At 38.1% G+C, this 24208-nt stretch overlaps 1 protein-coding gene and 1 pseudogene across 2 annotated transcripts in view; one reads left to right on the top strand and one right to left on the bottom strand.

Annotated features, from left to right (window-relative positions):
* Positions 1-24208, bottom strand: part of DPP10 (dipeptidyl peptidase like 10) — a 1361251-nt gene that overhangs the window by 971699 nt on the left and 365344 nt on the right. The window lies entirely within an intron of this gene.
* LOC116596741 lies at positions 19884-20483 on the top strand (annotated as a pseudogene).

Raw genomic sequence — 24208 nt, 5'->3', positions numbered from 1 at the left:
TGTGCGGATGGAGAAACCAGGTTGGTTTCAATATATTTTGAAATAAGAGCTATAGTAGGATTTCCTGCTGGATTAGGTGGGGATAGGAGAGCAGAGAAAAAAGAAGAGTCAGGAAGGATTATAAGTGTTTTACTTGAGTAATTGGTTGGATTGAGACGGTATTAACTGAAATTATTGTACACTTCAGTATCACCAACTAGCACTTGATTTTATTGTAATATGCCTAGTTTTCCTGATCTGTGCTTTTGGGATTAGTGAATATGTAAAATTAAAAATCCAATGACCATTTACTAAGATTATCGAGCAGTTAATACCTTTATGATAATTCATTAAGATTTAAGAACAAATTCTTCTACTCAGATCTCTACCCATCATCCCCAGTTATTATGAAAAGAAAGTAATATAACTAAAATGAAAAAAGAAATTCTCTATAGCCTCTAGAGTATAATTGTACTTATTCCATTTTTTTTTGAGAAGTAATTAAAAGGGTTCAGAAAGAAAAGAATAGTTATTAGGCCTGCACTCAAAAATTACAAACTAAATTTAACCATTAACTAGCTTGGTGGGTTTAAGTAAGCCATACAGCCTTTCTCTGATTTAGCTTCAGACCATTGAATGGACTTACTTTAATCTTAAATATTTTGTGAGAGTAAAATCAGCTTTTAAAGTGCATGGGATGTAAACATCTTTCAGAAATAAGACTGTGTTAAACTTGGGCCTCCTAGCAGAGCCCAAATTAGATCAGTGAACCTAGAGACTGGGGAAACTGTGACGATGTCTTTTTGCATTAACTGACAGCCTGTTTATTTGTTTATTTCCTAAAGAAGGAGTGGTCTGGTGTAGAGGTCTGGAAAAGGAAAAGGAAACTGTGATAAATAATACAGGCAACAGGCTTACAATGATCCTCACTCAGACTGGTTTTGAGCCCAGCTGGAAATTGGTGGTGGTGGTCATCGGATCTTTCCAGTTCTCCTTCCATCAGAGCATCTGGTAGATCAGTACTTCCTGGACCTCACTGCTCCCTTGAGTGAAGGTCATGGGACAGCTATGGCCATGCTGTAAGTGAAAGTGACGTGTGTCCCTCTCAGGTCAAGCAATAACTGTCCATTAAAAAGGAACTAGCAGAGTTTGAGATGGGGAATGATCATCGCACCTGAGTCTCTGATGGTCTCCCATGGGCAGAGCTCCCCTGATGACCTATGTTAGACATTCTGTGGAAGAAGAAGAAGAAGAAAAAAATGTGTGTGTGTGTGTGTGTGTGTGTGTTACATTACTGAGATTTAGGAATAGCATAATTTAGGCAGTATGGAATGGCTTTTTATTTTTTTTCCAATGGAAGTATACTTTGCATATAATGTGTTAGTTTCGGGTGTAGAGCATGGTGGTGAGATAAGGGCTAGAATAGGGACGAAAGGAGTTGGCCCACATTAGATTTTCTCCAGGTCTAAGTCAAGCATCTGCAGCAGGATGTGTAATAAGGAATGAGGGGAAGAGATGCCCAGGCCTCATTCTTATTGCACCATGGTACATAAGACTGCATTGGTATCCTTTAGTGCCAGAGTGGTACCCAAAAACACTTCTATGCCCAAAGGAGAAAAAGGTAAAGTGCTTGGAACTTCAGAGGTAATGCCCTTGAGTTCTCAGAAACTCAGGGAAAGACGGGAGATGAGTAACACACTGAATGGACATATTGTTGGTGATTCCTGGAAAATCTGGGGAAATGTTAAATTCCTCAGTGGCTAAGAACTATCGCCCTTTGAACATTTATGTTATGTCTGCACATTTGAACCCAGTCATAGGTGATCCTTAGAATAACTGGATTATGGTATTGCCATTTGCCTTTGATTGAAATATGGACCCACCTGAAAGAAAACAATTAAGAATCAAATACTTGTCATTATCTCGTTGGTGAGAACATAATGGTTTAATATGCAAGGAAAGTTAAGAAGAATATACAAAGTTAGAAAAAATAAGACTACTAGCAAATCTCCCAATGCCAAGGTCTTTTCATTTCACTGATTTCCTCCCAGAGCTCACTCATCTGAAATCTAAGAACTATCACGTTTCATGACTAAGTCCCAACACTTACTAGTCCTGAAACCCAGCCTTGGATATTCCGTTCTGGATATGAGATTTCTAAATGTCCCATGGATTATTCCAGATCATGAAGAGGGCAGGTTATAGTCAGGATTCAATCCCACTAATGAGGTGATATTTATACGTTTTATTTTTAATACAAGAGGCTAATTATCCACTGAGTACTTCCATCTCCGATCTACTAGAACACAAGGCTATATTTAGTCATGCCAGATGACAGGGCAAAAAAGTTGTTTTGGGCTGTAATCAAACTGCATTTAAATATTTTAAAAGTTTAAATACTTTCATCCCTTATTACCTATATTTATACTTGCCCTCTCCTTTTAAATTATGCACAACTGTGAAAACACCCTTCCTGGAACCCTCATGCCTGATTATACTCTCAGCTTATGTATTTAAGATATTGGTTACTTGATAATTTATATTCTTTCACTTCTTATTGAATTTACATAAAATATTTGTCTTCCCTGGGCTGACACTTTAAATGAGAAGTGAATAATATTGGACCAATTATTGAGCTTATTTGCCCTCCTATATGTTTAACACAGTATTAATACCCAGAATTAGGGAAATTGAATGAACTGTGGATACTGAGAGACAATTCCCACCAAGATCTCATTCTCACAGCAAAGTAGACATTTGGAAACTGGTGAACAAGAATCCCATGAATAAATAAACAACTTCGCCTTGAACATTTCCATCTTTGGCCCTTAAGCAACAAGTCAATTTATGAATATGAATCCAAGAATCTGGAAAAAAATAAAGTAGAACAAATATCTCTATGCTCGATCCACATGATCCTGAATAATTGGTAGGATTCTGCATATTTCTTTGCCATAGGCCATGCAAATAAACCCAGTCCTTGCTGTCAGTTTCCTTCATTCTATGGAAGAGCAAGTGTAGAACAGGAGGAAGGACTAGCAGTTAAGTCAGTGCAGGTACTGCATTCAATTCTGCACATCTAGCACCTTCTTTCATACTCACAATGAACCCCAATGGTGTACCTTTGCTCTCCCAGTTGGTAAATTAACAAACTAAAACACAGAGGTTATGCACAAATTCATATAAATAGTTGTGTAGAGTTAGACACCAAACTGCAAGCAGGAGGAGTTTTAAGTTTGGCTTCTCTTCGCATCATAGCGATGCCCTTGTGGGGAGAGAGTTGGGGTCCACCCAACCAGACTTCTTGCTCACTCTTTCAGGATCACTTGCGAACCCGAGTGTCACAGATTACTTGTTTGCTTCATCTTCTGTCCAGGCACAAGGCCAATTCAGGAAAAGGATAAAATTAAAAAGAGCCCCATTTTGTTCCCCATGCACTCAATAAGTATTACAGTTCCCTTGAGGTGTTCACCTAATATGGGTGTATTCACTGGTAGTCACTACGGAAAACAGAGGGTCCACAAAGTACTGCACAAAAGCAGTAGCTTTCAGGCTCACAGAAGGCCAGGGTTCCAATTCTAGTGGGCCTAAAGTTACTCATTCTTCCAAGCTTCAGTTACTGCATGGATTAACCTCAAATAGTAACCCATGCTTCTCAGTGTCAGGAGGATAAAATGCGATAATACAGGCAAGTGCCTATTCTCTCTAGAGGACCGATACCTATCAGTTCCTTCCCTCACATGTGAGACAATGAAATGCAAAGCACGTGTCTGAGACACCAGGTGTCCTTATGCCTGTCAGAATGTCTTGCTCATGAAATTCTTTGGTTTTCATCCCTTTGTTCTCTGACTTATCTTCCATCCTAATCTTACTATTCCTTGCATGGGAAGCCTCTGTATTTTTGAGATCTGTGTATTCAAAATGTTAATTGAAATAAATGTACGAAATCAGGGCACCTGGGTGGCTCAGTGGGTTAAGCCTCTGCCCTCGGCTCAGGTCATGATCCCAGGGTCCTGGGATCGAGCCTGGCATTGGGCTTTCTGCTCAACAGGGAGCCTGCTTCCTCCTCTATCTGCCTGCCTCTCTGCCTATTTGTGATCTCTATCTGTCAAATAAATAAATAAAATCTTTAAAAAAAATAAAAAATAAAAATAAATAAATGTACGAAATCAATGGTTGAGTGAAATAAAGTGCATTCTCGTGGGTTTACAGAAAGTGATTTTAAATATTTCTGATATGGACTAACTTTTGCTTTCATCATTCCTATCTGATTAATCCTTACTAGGATGATCGCTTGATTATTAAGGATCATCTTTGAATCCCAGTTTAATGTCCACATTATATAGCTCGTTTGCTTTCAGTTTATCACAAGTCCAAAGTTTCCTTTTGGCCCTTTATTTCAATAATTTCACTTAATAGTTTACAGCCACATAGCATGTGGTTTGAATCTTGGACTTACATCATTTGTGCATTGTGCTGATGAGGAACAAACATGTGAAGTACCTACAGCTCGTTTTCTTCTAAGCATAGTGGAGGAAAATGTGTCCAATTGAGCAAAGCGGAATAACAGAGGTTTGTACATCCCTCATATTCAAGGTTTTGCTTCGTCTCTTCAAAATGCAACACTATCATCTACCCCATTCAAATTATATTAAATGCAGGATGATTCAAATAGTGCCAGCTGCCAATTTAAATTTGAAATGGAAACCTGCTCATTTGCTGACTCCTCATTCACTCCCCCTGCCCCATCCCCACCCCCACAAACTTCTTTTTCTGCTTCTTTATTTCAATTGATCTTAAAGCTACTTAATAGGTATTTCTTATGAGAGAGCCTGCTCTAAGTGAGTAGTGTCTTTAAGTCAAAATCTACTACCATGGGCACCTGGGTGGCTCAGTGGGTTAAAGCGTTTGCCTTCGGCTCAGGTCATGATCCCGGGGTCCTGGGATCGAGCCCTGCATCGGGCTCTCTGCTCGGTGGAGAGTCTGCTTCCTCCTCTCTCTCTGCCTGCCTCTCTGCCTACTTGTGATCTCTGTCTGTCAAATAAATAAATAAAATATTAAAAAAAAAACCTACTACCGTATTTTTCTCTGTGCCATAGCAATATTTTCTAGTTGCCTGCCACTGCTTACCGACAAACCTCAAGTTAGGTGAAAAAATGAGCACTCCATTCTCTGATTGAATTGCTCCAAAAGGGGGAAATGACTTTTTTTTTTTTTTTTTCCTGGCCAGACATAAAGACTTTGAAAATAACTGAGGCTTGAAAGAAAATACAGGGATCCAGGCAGGTAGACTTAGCACAAAGTTATTAAGAGCCGTGTCTTTACCGTCTGTGAGTGGGTATTGTCTCCATCCCAGGCCCTCCTGCTCTCCAAAGTGATCAGAATGGACAGTCGGCTCCCAGAGAGTTACGGTATGACCCAGTGAATGAGTCAGCCTCACTGCGAGTCCTGCTTGCTACCAGCATCTGAAGGACAGTGTATACACACTGCACTATAGATCACCCTAAGAAGGGGCTGGCGTGAGTTTTAAGGCAGTTAGTAGAATACAAACTGAAATTTAGGGGTGATAGATGGCCTGATTCCTCAGTGAACTCTAAACCTGCACTCCTTATTCCCTCCTGGCATCTCTTTTTTAACATAAACTTTAAAAATTCAAGTATGATATATGGACAGAAAAAAAATGAGCACATCCGAATTGACCAGTTAGATGACTTTTCACAAAGTGAGCACATACACTTAACTGGCATCCAGAGTGAGAAGCAAGAAACTTCCAGAACCCGGGTAGTCTCCTTGGGCCCATGCCTGAGGTTTGTCGGGTGTTTTTTCTGATCAGTTTAGGTTACGAGTTTGGAGGGAAGAATGTCACAAAGGGGACGGGCTCTCTTCTCCATGTTATATCAGGGAGTACGTGATATCAACATGACTTACACGGGTGATGTTAACTTTGATCATTTTGGTTATAGTAATATCTGGCTGCATTTTTCGCTGTAAGAAAACACTTCCCTTCCTCTTCCACTACATTTTTGTGGATTCGAGACAGTCAGTCCAGGCCTCACTCCTTGAGTGAGGCATGGGAATTATACTCCACTTCCTGGAGGGAACATTTTTACCCATGTTGTTGTGTGGGATCCTCCTGCAAGGATGATTTGCCATTTTTCCCGACCTGTTTATTTATTCAACATTTGTTTATATCAGCATGAACTCATGTATATTTATTTTATGGTTTGAATTGCAATCTAGTGTCTTGTTATTAATTTTATCGTTCATATTGTTCCTGCTTTGGTCTTTAGGAGCTTGTCCGCATTCGTTCCTGTGTCCCTTTGACATACTACCATCCTTTTGTTATGTATTTATTTATTTATATATTTATTGACTCCTTTCTTGCTTTTCAGCATAGGTATTTTTCTGAATGTTCCAGCATTACCTGGGATGTCAACTCTCATTTTAAAAATAGAATTGAGGCTCAGAATAGTTTAGTAATTTGCCCAATACCACCCAGGGGGAAAAGAGCATGACTAATATGGAGGCCCAGAAACTCTGATGCCCAAGTCCCCAAGGTTTTGGCTTGACACTGCCTGCCTCACAAGGTAATTAGGGCTAGCAAGAGGTCAGGACCCAAGAAAGGAGTACTCTACCACTAAACACCAACTAGTGGATTCAGAAATAGCACTCTGGCCTTCGAACTTATGGAAGGAGGTTGGAGGCTAGTGGGTCCCTGGTGGGACATTAATCATGAAACCTAAAATTAATCAAAGAAGCAGGGAACTCTGGGCTCTGTTGCTAGTTTAGTGTTCTTACGGGCATAGTACAGTGGGGGGTGGTTACAGAAAACTAATCTTGACTTGCTTTTTGTTTCTAACTCTGTTTTATTCTGTTAGGTATCTGGATTGGTTAGCTATGTATCTCATTAAATAGGGTTCTATGACCAAGGCAGCTAAGACTTTGCCTATTCCTGCCACCACTACAGCACCTAGCCAAGAAAGGGTTATTAGCATTCAGAAAGTAACCTCCCTGAGACTGAAGTCCATTAGTTACACATTAAAATAGGCTTTGCTTTTAGCTGGCCAAAGCATTCCAACTTAAGTCAGGTTGGCCAAACTACTGGAATATATGTACTCATAAATAAATTTATCATTTGTATACAGGAAATAGACATTTATATTTATAATTATCAAAATACTTTTCCTAAATTCAGGGGGCAAAATTCTCATATTGGGGTATGTATCTAAAATGTCTGCAAAGCAGGGGAGGAGTCAAAATGGTGGAGAGGTAGCAGGCTGAGACTATATCAGGTAACAGGAGATCAGCTAGATAACTTATCAAACCATTGCAAACACCTATAAAATGTCTGCAATGGGCATGAAATGTTACACTTGCAAATTTATAGTAGTGCACTATACTTAACTTAGGAGCAAAGGACTTCAGGCACATTGAAGCCACAATTTCTTATCATGCTTTTAATGGTTCACTGTAAATTCTTCATAAAGGTTTCTTTACCCAAGAGAAAAAAAAGCTCTATATTTTAACAATTTTGAATTCAATTTTCATTAAATCAAACAATACTGGGACAATTTTTTTCATATATATACATATTTTTTTCTTCCCAAATCAATACTAGGCTAGGCCAGTAAAGCATAGGTCATTGAATATATATACAAAATACTCTGACAGTAACATAGGAACAAAAATATGAATGCCTACTGTACAACTCCAGATCATTAGTAGTGATATATACCTCAGGCAATGTACTTAGAACTTGCACTATCATTCTCTGACATATAATTAATCCATTTCATCATTCTGAGGCCAAACAATGTTTAATGATGCCAATAAAAAAGTAATTAGAAACTGTAATTTTGACTTAAGATTGAGAATGTATTTATAAATAAAGCCCAATAAAGCAGTGATTGATCTAAATGTCTTATTCTAAGATATGCCGCTCTTGTCTCTCACCCAATGACATGGAATTACCAGAAAAGGAGGCAATACCTGAAATCATAACATTTGTTTAGGGATTAATTACCATAGAAGAGAAACAGACTTCCTGATTATTGAAAAAGATAAACATTTACCCATTAATTTAGGTAAAGAACTTGTCCACATCATTTTGACAAGTGACTGAAGGTCTCTTCTCCAGGCCTTCACTTCCCTAATGCCCCCATCAACCTGCCACTCACTGCTGTCTCTTAACCTCTCAGCCTATGATTATTTTTGGATCATGGGGTACACAGACAAGCAACAACAATGGAACAGAAAACCTTTCCTTTCTCTGAACTGCTCAGTTCTGTGAAATCTGTGTGAAAGTGGTTGTGTCTATGAACTCTGTCTCATTAGAGCCAAACATCTGTGGTGCTCCTTCGTGACTCTGTGATTGAAATGACAAGTTCTCTGAGCACTACACATTGTTAAGGATGCATGGATTTGGTGGTGGCTCAGGGACCAAAAGCCACAGCTGGACAAAGGCTGAATGACCTGACATGGATAACTGATAGTCCCAGGGGAAAATGCTACCCTTTAGTCACTGCTCCTTTGGAAAAACCCAAAATTAAAATATAATATGGACCTGTGATGGCCATGAGGTTAAAGGTAAAACTCAAAAGTAGAAAAGCAGTGATAGTTTTAGCACATTGGAAACATTAAAAATATTAAATGTTTCTGAAGCATACTTTATCTGTAGGATACCAGAATAAGCCACCTTAGGATTAAAAAAAAGAGAGAGAAAGAGAAAGAAAAAAATATGTTGTGTTTGCTTTCAACTTAGTAGAGAGATGTAGTGTACCCACATGATACACTGGAGAATAATCATAAAACAACCCAGGAAAAACTACAAAGTTTGGTTATAACAAATTGGTACTGAAAAGAAGAAAAAGGAAGGCCTTATCATGGTATCAGAAGTAAAAACTTGAGTCTATGCATGCTTCAAGAGAAGGACTATTTTAGAAATGATCTTGTTAATTTGACTGCTAACTTGACTATAATTTGTAGATGGCCAAAGTAGCATATGGAACCCAAATAATCAACACGTAGGACATCCCAGCATTCTGTCTGCAATAATTTATGACATTTTTAAGTTTTTCCAGGGCAATATCTCTTTTGAACACTGCTGTATCGCCAGTAGCCCAAAATGAGCTCAATATACAGTAAGCAGCTGATTAGTATCTGTTCTTTAAGTGAATATTTAAAAAAAAATATAGGGGTGCCTGAGTGGCTCAGTGGGTTAAGTCTCTGCCTTTGGCTCTGGTCATGATCCCAGAGTCCTGGGATCGAGCCCCTTATCGGGCTCTCTGCTCAGCAGGGAGCCTGCTTCCTCCTCTCTCTCTGCCCGACTCTCTGCCTACTTGTGATCTCTGTCTGTCAAATAAATAAATAAAATCTTAAAATATATATATATATATATATAGTTGCATTGGAAGTAGGTGGTAGGTTGAGAAGACTCACAAGACTCTAGTCATACGTACAGCTGTGATTTATTACAGTGAAAGGACACCATGCAAAATCAACAAAAATAAAGTACACGGATAAAGCCCAGAGGAAATCAGGTATGAGCTTCTAAGAGTCTTCTCCCAGTGGAGTCCCGTGGGACATGCCTGATTCTTCCAACAACAAGTTGCAATAAATATGTTAAATGTTGTCATCCAGAAAAAGCTCATTAGAGACCCAGTTCCTAGGGTTTTCACTGGGGGCTGGTCATACAGGCACTCTCTGCGTAGCATCTATCAAAACTCTAGGCACCCAGAAAGGAAGTAGGTGTCCAGCATAAGCATATTGTTTGCAGAAACACTGTAGTTACAATGACCCATTTTTACCGGGGAATAACCCTCTCAAAATCCATGTCCCCAGGTGACAGCCAAAGGCCAACCTGTAAGCATGACTAAGCAGATACAAGCCTGCTATGTTAATTCTTTTTGCACAATAGGTTTACTTATATCTCTTTGGGAAACATCTGATTTTGTGTACCAACGACAACTGTAATGGGCAATTTGATCATTTCCTAATTAATTTGATCATGCATAACTTTTCAAAGTAGGCACAGTGTCGAGTGATATCTTATTTATAGGTCATCTCACCATTGCAAGCCCTGTGTTATTGCTAATAACATCAAGTTCTAATGGTGCTTAATGCATTGTATTTTCATACTGAACCAGCATCCTAAAGATTTGATTGTTTTTTTTTATCCACAACTTATAATCACAGCTCTTCTTTTATAGTACCTAATGAAAACAAAATATCAACCAAGAATAGATCTCAATTACCAATTAATTCAAAATGTCAGGAAATACGTGAATTTAAAATTGTTGATTTTTTTGTTGACAATTATACCTCATAAAGAAACCAACAGAAGCATGATAACTTGAAGACATGACTGAGTGTCCTCAAATGCAAGATGAAAAGTGAAAAAGATTCATCAATGATGTAAGTGTTTAGATAGCCAGAGTTGAACATTTTATCAATTGTTTCCTAACTTTCTGAATTATAGTTATAACGCTTAAACCTTTTGCATTTTACAATATATATACCTGCCACATATGTATATTTGAATGTTACAGCAAGGTTTTAGTGTTTTCCTCCATTTGAATAATAACTGTCCTTTATTTTCTGTTGACCATATTCATTGGTCATTAACCTAAGCCGTAATGTCCATTCAGTCATCTATAGTCATCTGCTTCTCCTCAAGTGATGTCAGATAGCAGGTGTGTTCACAAGAGTTGAAGACCTGAAGTATTTCTTCATATAAGACACTGAAATACATATCTAGTTTTCAATTTTTTTTTCCAGAAGAAATCTTTTTTTTTTTTTTTTTCAGAGGAAATCTATTTGTAAACAAACTCTCATTTGGAAGTCCAAGTAAAAAGTAAAAATCGGAGGGACCGAAGAGCAAAAGATAGAGGAGGCCCAAAGCAGTACTCACCTCCTCTCTGGCGGCAACCTTCTAACAGCTCTCCAGAAAATATCACCAGCACTATTTACTCTTTTTGGAGTCTAGCATTCACTTGTTTGTTAATATGCAAAGGTGTCACTCGATCACATTCACAGAGCTGGTTCAGTGGATGAGTCTGATTAAAGCTGCTCTGACCCCAAACAAGACAGGATAATGTTGGTTTAGGGCACCTGGGTGGTTCAGTGGGTTAAGCCTCTGCTTTCAGCTCAGGTCATGATCTCAGGGTCCTGGAATCGAGCCCTGCATCGGGCTCTCTGCTCAGCAGGGAGCCTGCTCCCCTGCCCCGCCTGCCTCTCTCTGCCTACTTGTGATCTCTGCCAAATAAATAAATAAAATCTTTACAAAAAAAAAAAAAAAAAGGGGGATAATGTTGGATTTCTCCACTTCAGAGGTGACCTGAACCGAGGCTCCCTACTCAGGGATGAAGTAAGGGAATCCCAGAGAAGCTAGATTACACATGCCAGACTTCTGTGCTGTTTGGTGGGACCTCACCCTTGAGTCTAGATTTCTGTACTCGGTGAACATGAATTGGCTGCTACATGCAAACAGCGTTTTCACTCCTTTTCCATAAAAAAACAGCCTTCACTCCCTTTCTGTAACTCTTCATTTTTCTTGAATGCATTTTTTCTCCCCTCCTTTTCTCTTTGTCCTTTTATAGTCTATACTGACTCTTATGTCTTTTGTCTATAAATTTCAATCATCAGGAGCGTTGTGTGAGAATCAGCAAGTCCCTTTGTGCAGTATAAATTAATACTCATAAAATGATATAAGGAGAAAAAGAGCCTCTTCTTATCTATACTCTCGTCTGATAAATACGTTACAGTAAATTACCTAATTAAACAAGCATAACATGAAAATTAGATGTTTGTTTCTATACAACTTTGAAGAAGTAACCGTTTTCCTTCCTGTGTTATTTATTATCCCTTCAATTTGCAAAAGCTGAGTAATCAGGAATTCCACACCATGGCTTTAATTGCAAGCATATCCACTAAGTGCTGATGTGGGGATATTCAGCTGCTGAGCTTTTTAAAAGTGACAACTCTTTCTTTTCTTTTTCTCCTTTTTTCTTTCCTTAGTAACTAAGGTGGCTTAAATAATCACACCACACCCTTATCAGCACAGTGTTCTTCAGTATGCATAGTTCCCTTGAATGATCCAGTTACTTGACATACAACAAAGATACTGGCAATGATATTAACTGTAGTGAGAGGTAAAACTGGCTCTCTGCATGCCACATGTTAAGCATCATGTAAGCACTTGAAATGCATCATTTCATTTAATGATGTCAACAAAATTATGTAAACATTTCTCAATACATCTGAGACAAACTAATCCAACCCGTGGGCTCTTGCCCATCTCCAGAATTCTGCATCACAAAGAGTCAGGCCCACAGGCTCTCTTGCTGTTCATCACACCTCCTTGGACCATTAGCTCACTTCTCATCTCAGCTGCTGGTAGAGTCAACACTACCTTTCCTTGTCAGGAAGACTGAAACTCAATGGTTTCCTTTCCCATGGCTCTCTCACTTCCCATATCTTACCTACCACCAGGTTCTGCAACATTTATCTCCAAATTAGGGCTTCTCTCACTTTAAGATGCGTAAGACTGCTTTGGGGATCTGGTTAAAATGCTGATTCTGAATCTCAAGGTTGGGGGCACATCCATTCTAAATAGCTCACAAGCTTCCAGGTGATGCTGCTGATCCCAGGACCTCACTAAGTAACAAGGTCCTCCGCAATGCTACAGCTGCTCATTTACCTCCTGTCTTCAATTACTGTCTGGACTATGAAAGAGAACGTGAGAAGCTGATCTGTGAACAGCCTGGTAAAATCTATATTGTGGGCTGGTTGACTTTTAGTGACCCTCAAACCACAACTAAATTACCAAACATACAATGATGAACCCCTTCTCACCCCCAAAGTTATCTCACTGTCCCATGACACCTGCTTAGTTCATTTTCTTATCCTTAGGGATGATCCTGCCTGGAGAATGCTTTGCTAATGGAACAAAGTATGTGGCTCCATGGCAGCCTGTGGAAAGATGCCACTCAAACAAATTTAAAGAGCCAGGTATGGTGAAAAAACATTAGGAAAAATGGTGAACTGTTTTGATTAAGAAGTCAAGGAAATGCAAATGAATAGATTTTTGTTGTCTCTATCTACAAGACTGCCAATAAAACAGGTACCTGGATGGTTCAGTTGGTTATGCATCCAACTCTTGATTTTGGCTTGGGTCATAGGTCATAACCTCAGGGTCATGGGGGCAAGTTCTGCATCAGATTAAGTGTGTGTGTGTGTGTGTGTGTGTGTGTGTGTGTGTGTGTGTGTGTATGTTTTAAGATTTTATATATTTATTTGAGGGAAGAGAGAGAGAGAGCACGAACGGGGTTAGGGAGAGGAGGAGAGGGAGAAGTAGACTCTCAGGAGAGCAGGGAGCCTGATGAGAGCTTGGTCCCTTGACTTTGGGATCATGACCTGAACTGATGGCAGACGCTTAACCCCCTGAGCCACCCAGGGGCCCCTAAGATTAAGTCTCTTAATACTTTATCTCTCCCGCTCTCTCTCTTAAAAAAAAGAAAAAATTTTTAAAAAGTTTGCCAATTAAAGAATAATAATATTGCTGAGGATGTGAGTAACCTCATATATTGCTGGTGCACAAGTAAGTGTAAGGGAAATATATATCACATCCATTAGAAATGTGTATGTTCTTTCCCATGCCCACCAGTTCAACTATGGAGAACTGATCCAAAAGAAATTATTAGGCAAGTTTACAAATATAATTTATTTACATGGATTTAGATAAACACTGGATTGTGTATAAATTGCATTTCTCAAGATACTGAAAACTCAAAAATAAAATATTTTAAAATATGTAAATTGTTATATTATGTTGAACCATATTTAAATAATTGGTAATTGATCTATGACTTAAGAAAATGGCTCAATTTAATAGAGTATATATGAGTAAAAGAATGTCAGCACAGTATTAAATGCATTTATGCGTGTATATGTTTATATGTACCTAGAAATATATATTAAAGACTTCCAACCAAATGCCAATCATACTTACATTTAAATGCTGGGATTATATTTACTTATTCTTTTCTATATTTTATCATTTTACTCTCAATGAACATGGGCAAGTGTATAATTTCAAAATAAATAAAGAGGCCAGCACTGAGATAACCAATTAGTGATTTTCCAGCATTAACAATTTTAAGCTCATTTCCAGTAACCCAAAGTTGGGGGTACTTCAAAGTATTTTCTGCAGATGGTGACGTGATAATATGTGTTATTAGAAAAAGTAATTTCCAGTTATTGTATTAAAATTCAGTAATTACTTTTTCCATAAAGAAAGTGAAAACTATTAAGAGCAAAAATGTGAAATAAATTAGCTTTATATCCTACACTCAATTAAACTATCATAGCAAGAAGGTAATGAATTAAGATAATTTGAGGATAGGAATAAGGCTTTACAAAGCAGAGATTTAACACTCTTCTAAAATCCATTAAAAGTACTCCAAAAGAAGATCATAGTAAAGCGGGTAGCCCACAAGATAGTTCAGATAGTTCAGAGACACTAGCAGTGTACATGCTAAATAGGTAGAGAGTTTTCAGTCTCAGAAGACTTAGAGGCTCATGCACAATGCAGCTCAAGCGTGCAAAGCATGGCTTGATGACACTGGCCCAAAGAGTCAAGCTGAGTTTTCCACTGGCTTCACCACTTTCTAGAACAGTAAGATAATCCCGGTCTTCTGGGATGTGTTCTCTCAAGGAATCCACATACTATTTGAGCAGGCACTGATGTGTAAGTATTTAATTAATTATAAAGAGTCATTCCTAAATAGTAGTGCTTGCTAGTCCCCTACTAAAACCTCACCCATGTCATCCCATGGCATCTGGAACAAAAACGGGTTTGTTTTCTGGGTCTACGTAGCTTCAGATGGGGCCTGTCTCACCCATGTTACTCTCTGAGGCATCAGGTAAACGAAAATATCCCCACTCTCACACCTTTCATTTCCTATTATATCACTTTTCCCATTATATCACTTTTTTATGCTTACATTTTTGCGTGGTACCTATCAACATCCAACACTTCTCTTTGTCTGTGAAGCCCAGGAAACAGAACAGGATGTATTCCCTGTGCCTAGAATTATGAAGAACATAGATATTCAGTATACTGTTGAATAAATGCTATGGCCACTATGGGAGTGGTCTGAATTGTTTCTTTTAGGTGGTTACAATCATTGAAGGGAGAAACTATGGAGCCCATGGATCCCAGCTTTCTAGAGTCCCAGCCAGAGTTGGTCCAGGTGGCTTTCTGAACCAAACACCGGACTTCTGTTTGGTTCTTCTGGGCACTTCTGCTTCAGCTCACTTTGATATGAACTAAGTTACCGGTCACCAGATGGATGCTCAACACTGGCTTGTATCACAATAAATGCCTAAAGAGACATCTCCTTACCCGAGAATTACGGCATTTTTACATATTCTTTATGATTTTTAGAATAAAATTTTACTGTATATAATCTGGATTATAGAAATTGTACCTTTTTTTAAAATGTGAGGTTAGTCTTCATTATTGCTTAAATCTTTTTAAAATACACACTGGCACAATTTCCACATGCCTCGCCATCTTGCCAGACATCTTCCTCCTCGCTCCCCACTTCCCTGCCTTGAGAGTCACTGAACTAGGACAGTGCTTCTCACCCTTGCAGGTGGAGAGAAGTTATTTTCAGAAGTCTTTGAAAACCTGAATCCTTCCAAAGGCGTATGATGCCTCCAACACAAGTTTGAGAATCACTGAGGTAAAAAGTTAAATGAGGGAGAATATACACTTAACTGCTAATATCTCTGGGAGATCAAACTTTCCATCCATCATTCATATTATAGTGAGTCAGCTTAATCAACTTACTTTCCCCCTCATGTACAACTGAGACTAGCTACTCTGTGAAAATTGGAGACTTTGGTGGAAAGAAGAAGGAGAATAGTAATTTTGTATCATGAAGATACAGGTCTTGTTCTCCAAAGAGGAGTTCTGGGGCAACTGTACTAGCATAAGAAAGAAGGAAGAAGATAGTGGAAAATGAAATTGGGGCTTTGTGTTCTGAGATAAACTATCATTTTAAATCTTGTTTATTGGCCTTGAGCTCAGGAAAAGAAAATGGAATTACCTTCTTCCATCTTTTTATTCCTGCCAGAATATGGAATTTAGACTTAAATTCTCCTTAGAGGTTTATTTAATTTCTTTATAGTTTAAGGCAACTATTATAGGTTAATATGTTAAAACCAGACCTCAAACCTAATGGTCTTAATAAAGCAAAATGCATTCTGAATTTTCAAGTCCAGTCTACGAAATCTTTAGCTGCTGTAATCTCTTAAGGACAGGATGCCATTTGATTCCTTGTTGGAATCCCAGAGTCCATGGGATTGTCCCTAGAGTAAATTCTGGGTATGAATGTTTTTGAGTTCAAGGGTTGTGATTTGGGAACACAAATGCTCATCGGCTGGGGCATGTGTTTCAGGTTTTCTACTTTAAGGAACTGGTCACGTCTGTGCCATTCCTGTGTCTCAAACATGGCTCTAACATTCCTCCCTTGGTTACTGCCCTCTGGCCTGCATGAAAGAGGCCCTTTTCATGCCAGAAAACAGTAGGTCACTTGCATGTCATCTTCCCAGCAGGAGGCTAGGGGACTCCGTCATGGCCAGAGCTGCCAGCAACGTCCTAACAGGCAGAAGGACGCCTCCATAGTGAGAGACCATGTTTCTCACATCAAACCAGACAGCAACTTCATCAAGGAGAAACTTCAGGGGAAAAAACAAACAAACAAAACATGCCCTATTTCTATCACCTCTGCCAAATGAGCGGCATGTTCTCTATTTTGAAGAACTTTATAAAACACAGAGGACTCAAAAATGCAACAGGGGAAGGGATAAGGTGGAGGTAAAGAGTTCAGCTATATATTTCCTTCCATCATTCAGTGAGCAGAAAGGAGTCCAATCCCACTTTGTCTAGAGGGCCACAAGGTATTACAGCTGCAAGGTGATTGGGTACAAGGAAAATAAATGAAGCAAAAATGTATCTCCTAGAGTGGAAAAGACTTGAAAAAAAAGTTTAGTAAGGCCAAAAAAAAAAAAAAAATGACTGGCTTTTCCGCTTCTTATGCATATTGTGAGGGCAGAGAAGAATAATGTGAACATCTTCTTTTTACAGCTCAGTCTAATTTGGCATGCCATTATAATTTCTGGCTCAGTTAGCAAATGACTGGAAACACTGATTTCTGCAATTTTCCCTAAAATATGACAGTTCTATAAGTTGTTCTATCGATGTACTTGAAACCAACCCAAGATGGGAGTGACTATTATTTTTAATTTTTATTACCGGGGAGTCTTTATAGGGGCCTGTGTGGAACTACCTAAGTGGCCATCTACATACTGTGATTATGAATTTGAGGGAAGGAAAGACTTGTCCAATTTCAGGAATAAAGATGCCTGGAGTTCTAGCATTAGAGATTAGCTCCTTTGGATTACACTTCTTCCCTCTGGAGTAATATTTTTCCATATAAATATACTTGAAAATTATATAAGAAGTAATTACCACTGACATCTTCACATCAGAAGGGGCACAAATGTCTTGAAGTTATCGGAGGGGATGGAGAAAGGAAAGCCTATTTAGGGACAGACATAAGAAGAAAAAAAAAATTGAAGGGCTTAAGTTCTGAAGCAAGGCATTTAAGACAAGTATTGTTTTTCCTTACGAACAGGGTGACCTTAAGTAAATGACATAACCTCTTTGAACCTTGATGATTCTTTTTTTTTTAATTTTATTTATTTATATATTATTTTATTTATTGACAGAGAGAGCACAAGTAGGCAGAGCGGCAGGGAGAGGGAGAAGCAAGCTCTCCACTGAGCAGAGAGCCAGATCTGGGGCTCAATCCCAGGAGCCTGGGATCATGACCTGAGTCAAAGGCAGCTGCTTAACCCACTGAGCCACATAGGCACCCTGAACCTTGATGATTCTTATCTGTAAAGTGAATGATAGAAGAGATTCAAAAAGCACAGGAAAGCAAGTCAAGACAATGCTACATCGTCAGGTTGGCCATTACTACAGCAGGTTCTTAATCCCAGGGGGCCTGCTGAGAAGGTTAGCGTGACATCTCTTGGAAATGCCACATCAGCACCAGACCAGACTTTTGGTCAAGGATGGCCCTGTAGGCACACACTGTCCCTCACTGGGCTCGTGCCTGTGCAAATGCAAGGTGCTGCCGGTTTGCACCTGAGAACAACTGGTACCAACCCTCATCCAGCTGGTCGCTACAGCAGTGTCTGGAGAAGAGGGAAGGTGGGGGTATTGTATGTGTCTCAAAAGCAGTGCCAGAGGCATACATTTTATGTGTATGTCTTTAGCTATTTCAGATCTACCTCCTGTCTCTCTGAAGTAAGCTCCACAAGAGCAGCACATTGCCTTCACTCACTCTTGTCACACCTACTTTCGGTCAGTACCGTTGAATAAATGAAAGGACAAAAATAATTGCCTTTGTACTTTAACTGTGACCTTTTTTTTTTTTTTTTTTTTTTTTTTGGTATAGACTTTCCTTCTGAACTGCTTTTTTTCCTGTTGTTTTGGCCTGTTCTATCATTGGTGTTTAGTTTAGTTCTATCATTGATGTTTATCATTTTCTGTTTAAGCACCTTCCACTTTTCAATTAACTTTGTTCTTACCATTTTTGCTTAGATGCCAATAACTGAGTTAAGGGTCTTTCCAAATCTTGTTTACTTTTAGATGCTTTAATTTAGTTTTTATATTACATCATTAAATTTCTTTAAATCCTTACTAAACTAGCTTTTAATTTTAATGATTTCCCTCATAGATCCTTTTTGTTTCCAACCTGTATTTTAATTTTCCTTGTAAAGGAAATGCTTTATGCTTTTGGATTAATGTATTTCACCAATGCTGTCTCATTTGATTTTTATATAGACCCTATGTGACAGAAATGACAGGAGCAAAATATGGTCTCTCCTGGTTCTTACAACTGGAAAGCTCAGAGGTGTTTTCAAGCTCATGTCCAGTGGTTCTCACTCTTTTCTTTACATTCTACCACGTGGGGTGCATCGTGAGAAATTACTGAAATGAGCTAATTGAAATCACTGAAATTATTCTCAAGAAAAGCTGGGATATGGTAACATTTACTTTAAGGATGCAGTTAACATAAAATGCTACTATAGTCACTAGCCACTTAATTACTTACTTTTGCATAATGTGTTTAAGCATGGTTCTGAATGCTCTAAATCTGTAAATGTGACAATAAAATAAAAAGAGAAGTTAAACTGGTCTTGATAACAGCTACACTTCATTGACCGTTTGATTCTCATGTCCTCTCAGAAGCAGTCAGTATAACTCTTATTTTTCTTCTGTACTTAGATGGCTGACTTTATATTCTATAAACTAAATATTCTAATTCTAAGGAGTTTCCTTCCTCTGACTCTTTGTCAGAGCTAAATGTATAAAGAATTGTGGTATGGTTACACACACACACACACACACATTTTAACCTTCATTTCTCATCTACAAAACCTAAAGGAAAATAGAACATTAGTTATTCTCATAATCAGTATGAAGATTTCCAAGGAAAGTGTACAACACACACACACACACACACACACACACACACAAACACAATTTTAATTGGTAGGCTAGGCTCAGCTTCCAGAGCTAACTTTGAAGAATATAGTGACTTTGAGCCACTTTAATTCCTTAACTACCTCAGCTATGAATCAGGGTAAGACTTGTTTAGGGCTACTTTTAAAAGGTTGTCCTAAGGATAAAATGGGATGATGCATTTGTGAAAGGGATTTGAACAAGTATCCTACAAGATTTCATGTGCCTTTTAAAAACAAAATAAAAAATTATATTTTCTTGTTAAGAAAATGATACATGAAAGAAACAAGCGTATAGCATGAACATGGGGAAGCAAAAGAAAGCAAGAAAGTATGCAACCATGAAGCAAATGCTTAGTCTCCAAGATCAGAGGCTTAAAGAGAAGGACAGATTTAAACATTAAAAAAAAAAAAAGAAAAGAAAAGAAAAGAAAGATTCTAGTGCCCTCAAGGAAAGAGAAGTCCCCCAAAATCCTTCCTGCTTATTCTTCCAATATTACACACAGCTGGGTCCACCTTACCACATCCTGATTGACAACAACTTTATCAACTTTTCCATTAAAGCCAAACTTGATTTAGTACAGTCAATGATGGACTGTCTTTACACCAAGTGTATCCTTTGTATAACTGACTGTGTAATGGCAGAAATTGAGAAACTGGGACAAAAGTATTGAGTGGCTCTAAAGATTACCAAGAATCCAAGATTTGAAAGATTACCATGCACACACAAGGGAACCTATGCAGATGACTGCTTAGTACAGAGAGTAACTCAGCACAAGTGTTACATTGTGGCCACAGTCGATCGGGACCTTAAAGGAAGGATCCAGAAGATTGCTGGAGTTCCCATCATGTACATTTCTAACCATAGGTACAACATTGATGATTATGGGGCCCTTCAGTTCTAATTCTTAAAAGATGGTGTTTCTCTGTCTTCCTTTTCTGGCTTTTTCTGTTGCCAGTTCATATTAACAAAACTCTAATAGCATGAATATTCTTCTTATCCATTTGCTCTGTTGTGAGCTGAGTATGGTTAAATACAGTCACTTTTTGATGTTGTTTGGAAATTTATATTTCTTTCATTTTAAATATTGTTGCATCTTTTTATAAATCAGATAATTGCTCATATATAAAAAAAGAAAATGATACATGAGGATTATGGAGAATCTGGAAGATGCATGCATGCCTGGACACAAATGTGGGTGGCCTTGGACACTCATTCCTTTCTCCCTTTCAGCAGTTAAGCAAGAAGCTGGCTGTACAGGTCTGAGATAAATCGATGGAAGAACAAGCAGATATCACAGACTGAGCGCACAAGATTTGGTCCTTTTTTTAAAGGTCATTTTCTCTGTCAGGAGGCTTCCATTATTATATTAACCTAGATGTTCCCTGTTTCCCTTTTTCTATATGTAGAAGATCACAGCGGTGGTATTTCCTTATCGAGGATGCTTTTCACAGTGTGTCAAGTTCTGCTGGTTCCAGAGTATTTCTTGATGGAAAAACAATGAGTTTCTCTATCATGTGCCCTGAAATTGTTATCAATGAATCTTTTCATGTGCCTGCACTATGTGTCACAAAGAATGGGTATATCTGTTTCCCTTTGCCCAAAAATAAAAGAATACGTGCATAAATAAATATTAAGCCATGAATCCCACAGCCCATGGATAACCACTTAATGACATTTCTAACAGCACTTTGAATTCATTTGGAAACATTAAAGTGTCTGAAGATTCACAGCTAAAAGCAACTTGCCTCTGTGAGATTTTCCAATCGTTTATATAGCAAACTAATAACAGCCATGTATCAAGAAGATTTAGAGAAAAACAGAACCTTTTGCCCCTGAACTGTATGTGTAGAGACATTACCCTGGGTGAATGGAACTCTCTTGGTATTGATATCCCTCTCTATAGAAAGTTATTTTGTATTTATTCACTTATTTTTTATCTTCTTCAACTATTATTTTGTTGGCTACAAATACATAGCATTTTTTTTTTTTGAGAATCTTAAGAGTGGTTTAAAAGGGAAAGAAAGTTGTGAAACACATTCCTTGCCTTCTGAAACTTATATCCTAGTAGGAGAGACAAGACAAGCACATGTAAATTAAGTGTTTCATTTGCCATTATATTCTTAGTAACTGACAAATGGTACTCAACAGAATAATCTCCCTGATAGTACTGTAATGTTCTTGACTTAAAGAATGTCTTGTCTCATATCTATCCTCAACATGTGCAAAACTTTCATTTGTAACAAGTCAAAATAAGAATGTATTCAAGTAATTTAACTAGGAAGTTTATTAATATAAAATATGCTCATGTTGACAAATTAACCAATCAATTCTGTAAGCATTTCGGACATCTTACTTGAATACAGTTTAACAAAATTTCTAATAATGAAAATAATGACACCCTTCAAACACCAAAGCATTTTTCTTGAGGTCTGTGGCATCTAAATAAGTGTATTCATAATTTAATGATGTGTTAAGGCAACAGTAAACACTGAAAATTTAATGGAATTTAAGGATAACAACTGTCTGTTTTAATGTATAAACATACTGTCTTTTAGTATATATCTTAAATCCAAATTGTCTCCTGTACCCTAAGGCATTAAATAATAATGAACTCAAACTTCTGGAATTAGATTGGTATTAGATTGGTGCTTCCATTGACTAACTATAAATCTTTCACATTTTCCAAGGAATATAGGTTCACACATACAGAAGGCTCCATGGGGAAAAAATGTAGTATGACAATTTGCCACCTGCTTTGTTTCCTCAAAGCAAAAGTATAAAAATAGTTGATGGAATTAGGTTACAAAAACCTACATTATCACAACAGTATCATCTGCATTTGATCCTGTGAATTTGGCAGGGCAGATCTTTCCTTCTTCCTTCCTCCCTTCCATCCTTCTTAACTTCCTAACTTCCTTCCTCTTTCTCATATTACCATCAGAGAAAACCGTTTGGGAATTTTTTTTTTTTTTTAAGATTTCATTTATTTATTTGTCAGAGAGAGAGAGAGTGCACAAGTAGGCAGAGTTGGAAAGAGAAGCAGGTTCCTGGCCAAGCAAGGAGCCTGACGCAGGACTCGATCCCAAGACCCTGGCATCACGATCCAAGCCAAAGGCAGCAGCTCAACCGACTAAGTCACCCAGGCATCCCAGTTTTGGAATTCTTGACAACCATGCTCACTAAAGTATGAAAAGTTAAATTCCATGTGATGAAGTAATAATACTGACAGAATTCCTGAGTGCTGTCAGAGGATTCTAGTGCAGTTCTGGGCATTCCTAATGCCAGGATATGGTAAGGGGGTGATTTTCACAGGTCAGAACACATTATAAACAGGCCACAGAATCAAATGGGATGTAAGGTCAGGTTGGGCTTATGATGGGATATAAAGTGTAAATTGACATTTGATGGGATCCTGTCAAAAATTAACAGTATGTTTGAAAGGATTCAGTCATGAGTTCAAGTTTTGCAAGATAAAAAGGCAAAAGAGACCGCTAAAGAAACTGGAAGACCTCGCATGTTCTTGATATAACTTTGAAGAGGAGCTGCTTTGGACCTGAGCTAACTACCTCAGAGGAAGCTTGTCATTTTTTTTAACACTAAAAGTCCTCCCAGAACATCTATATCCTTATCTATCTATATCTAGAAAGAGAGCAAGCCTCAGAAGGGTCTGGTTGCCTTAATGTTTTTCTTGAGAGTACTTAGCTTAATCTTTATGAAACATGGTCTTCACATGCACATGGAGGAGAGAAAACTAAGGGTTTTATCTAGAATTTCATTCCCCAGACGTATATACTAATTAGAAGACCATCATCAAAGTGTTGTTAATTTTTACATTTATAAGAAAGGGGAGAAGAGATCATACAGTATTTTTCTAGTATCACAGATGATTTTGACACTATTAAATTGTGCATTGTCTTTCATTCAATTAAATTCATGATTTGCTTTATATGTTAGATCCCTGTGGCAGAGACTGCCTTGCCGGCACCCAAATTCCTTATCTTCCACCTGAGGAGCTGCCATGGGCCAAGTTCGGACCAATGGGAATGGCATGAAATTGGCCCATACAGTTTCCAGGCCTGACTCCTGCACTCTCCTGTGCCATCTTCCATGATTTCTCTTTTCTTTCCATTTCCCAGCTTTATTAATACAGTTCCAATGGGACACTCCAAGACTCTAGAGCTTAATGAAGTCATTAGATGGAATTCCCGGAACACTCAATAATTGTGTGGCGCAGAACCAACCTTTGTCCCCATCCAACTATAATATGAATAGAAAACAAACCCTTACTGTATTAAGCCATGAAAACCTGGGGCTTTTTCAGATTTATCTGCTGCAACTATTGTTATATGACTCATTAGATATTTTTGAATATTATTATATAATCAAATCACATTTTACGGAAGTAAACATCCCAACCATGACTAATGTCACTTACATTTTAGTTTTTGTCACCAGCATTTTAATAAGTTAAATATGTTTGCTTATGTAATACACTTTAACATCTTCCATTCTGAAAATCAACTGTGATCTTCTGAACCCAGGGTAGGACTTAGTCTAGTGTTATAAACATAGTCCCTCAATATTACTTAAATGTGATGATGATGATGATGATGATGATGATGAAGA

Source organism: Mustela erminea, chromosome 8 (assembly GCF_009829155.1).
Source record: "Mustela erminea isolate mMusErm1 chromosome 8, mMusErm1.Pri, whole genome shotgun sequence".
Classification (NCBI taxonomy): Eukaryota; Metazoa; Chordata; class Mammalia; order Carnivora; family Mustelidae; genus Mustela; species Mustela erminea.
This window is presented reverse-complemented; position numbering and strand designations above follow the sequence as displayed.